This window comes from Mandrillus leucophaeus, unplaced genomic scaffold (genome assembly GCF_000951045.1).
Source record: "Mandrillus leucophaeus isolate KB7577 unplaced genomic scaffold, Mleu.le_1.0 Scaffold430, whole genome shotgun sequence".
Taxonomy (NCBI): domain Eukaryota; kingdom Metazoa; phylum Chordata; class Mammalia; order Primates; family Cercopithecidae; genus Mandrillus; species Mandrillus leucophaeus.
The window spans coordinates 1,256,346-1,259,007 of record NW_012104588.1 but is presented as its reverse complement, the minus strand read 5'-3'; positions in this window follow the sequence as shown (position 1 = coordinate 1,259,007).

The following is a 2,662-nucleotide window of genomic DNA, read 5'->3' as shown; positions in this document are numbered from 1 at the left end:
TCTGTCTCAAAAAAAAGAAAAAAGAGTTCACCTTCAAACCTTACGATCTGCACAGTGTGTGGCAGTTTTCAAAGGGCTCTCACAGATGTGATCTCATTTAGCTTTTATGAGGTCCCGTGGCCTCACAGCAGCAGCAGCAGCAGCAGCAGCAGAGAGAGACAGCTAAACACAAGATGGGGTGTCCTCCAAGCCAAAGCATGAGGTCCAGGGTCAGACCGACCTGAATTCAAATCCTGACTGTAAGCTGTGAAGCTTTGGGTAAATTACTTAATGTCTCTACGCCTAAGCTTCCTCATTTTGCAGCTAGAAGTAATTAATAACAGTACCTGCTTTACAGTTGGTCCAGGGTTAAGGGTACCCTTGATCTTGAAGAAGTCGCCTGAAGCACTTAACACAATACTTAGCAGATGCAACTGTTCAGTAAATGTCAGTTACTACTATTAATCAATATGTTAATTCCGTAAGAGCAATCTGCAAAAGCGCACCCAGCATGAAAAGTTTATCATGGATATCCATTAGCTGGCGGGGACGAAATCCTGCATTGACTCTGGAATCTAAAGACACAGATCTTAACACTGGAAGGTACAGTGATCTGCGAGCAGTTGATGCTCTGAGACGTCCCCCAGCGCGGCCCAGCACTACGGATGGCTTTTATCATTAGGTCTAGTAATTAAAACTATGCTTATTATTTACAGATCATTGTTTGGAAATAGTTTCGGTGTTGCTAATTCATTTTTAGCTATCCTTTACTCATAAAAACATATTATTTTTACAGCGACAATTTTGTTGAGTTCACTGTTCTCTGGGTTTCCTGGAGAATCAGCTATCCTGATACTAGTTTGATATGCATACTGGTTCTTTTTTTTTTTTTTTTTTGAGGCAGGGTCTTACTCTGTCACCCAGGCCAGAGTGCAGTGGCATGCGATCTCGGTCACTGCAACCTCCACCTCCCGGGCTCAAGGGATCCTCCTGCCTTAGTCACCCCAGTAGCTGGGACTATAGGTGTCTGCCACCATGCCTGGCTAATTTTCCTATTTTTTAGAGACATGGTCTCACCCTGATCCCCAGGCTGGTCTCGAACTCCTAGCCTCAACTAGTTCGCCCACCTCAGCCTCCCAAAGTGCTGGGATTACAGACATGAGCCACCGCACCTGGCCTGTTCATTCTACTTTACTAACTTTCCTTGCTTAGAACTCTGAGCAATCTATAGCAAGCTTTACTTCTTCTTTAAAATGAAACAACTTTATAGACAAAATTAAAAATTGAGAATTATAGGCCAAGTGTGATGGCTCATTCCTATAATCTCAGCATCTTGGGAGGCTGAGGCAGGAGGATTGGGACCAGCCTGGCCACAGAGTGAGACTACCATCTCTTAAAAAAAAAATTTGAGAATTATATTTTCACAGTTTATTCATAAGTTAAACTGTACTCCATGATTTTGATCTATGCCTGCTTAGCTCAGACGTATGGGACCGGACTGCAATAGCTTCAGTGGGTGCACGTGTCTTTGTGTACTAGTCAGCTTTCTTAGATTATGCAGTGGCAGCAAATAAATAAATAAATAAATAAATAAATAAATAAATAAATATTCTCATAGGCCTCTAAGAACAAAGGTTTAATTTTTTTTTTATTTTCCAGGTCAGCTGAGAGCTGTGACTCTGCTCTGTGTGTCTTCATTCTGGGATCAAGCTCACCTGGGCCATGTTGATCTTGGGGAAGGAGAAGGCAAATGACAAGACCACGCAAGGGCTCTTCAGTATCCACTGGGAAGAGGCACACCACATTCCCACTCACATTTTATGGAAGCAGGCCATGTGGCCATGCTTGAGATCAGTGTGTGGGGAAGTAAATTCACCCACAGCGTAGACAGAGCAACCTCATGGCAGCAGTGCATGTGTTCAACGCCCCCAGACAGGACAGCCAATGAGAAGAAAAACACAGTCCACCACACTTCAACATGTTTGAAGTTTGGTTGTCTTTGAATGACATTCCTATTTGAGATCTCTTCTGACGGCTTTAGGGCCATGCCTAAGATTCAGAGCAGTGTAGCATGACTCACTGTGTGCTCTAGAATACAACGAGGGTCGGCCAACGTCAGCCGGTGGCAAAGACTGAGTGTGGCCCACAAAGCCTAGAATATTTATTTTCTGACTCTTTCCAAAAGAGTTTGTCAACCCCCAGAATAAAACTAAATTTGGAGGCCAGGCGTGGTGGCTCAAATCTATAATCCTAGCACTTTGGGAGTCAAAGGCAAGAGGATCCCTTGAGCCCAGGAGTTCGAGACCAGCCTGGGCAACACAGGGAGACCTTGTCTCTGAAAAATAATTAATTAATTAATTTTAAAAAAACCAAACCTTAAATGTGGGATTGGTCCTGGAACCTTGGTTTCATTGGCACTGGGAGCAATTATGTCTGTCACAGATGAAATCAGCTTCTGGAAGTAACAAATCTCACCTTTAAAGCCAGCGGTTGCTAATCAATGTAGAATTACTCCTCTAGAATCTGGTGTCCAGACGCCACTCCAGTGAATCTGTGTATCCATGTTCCTGGTGTTGCACTTACCACACTGGATTATAATTACAATTGTATGCCTCACTATGTCCCACAGACTATGGGAACGTCCCATACTCAGTGCTTGACAATGTATTTTTGTAACTGTTTT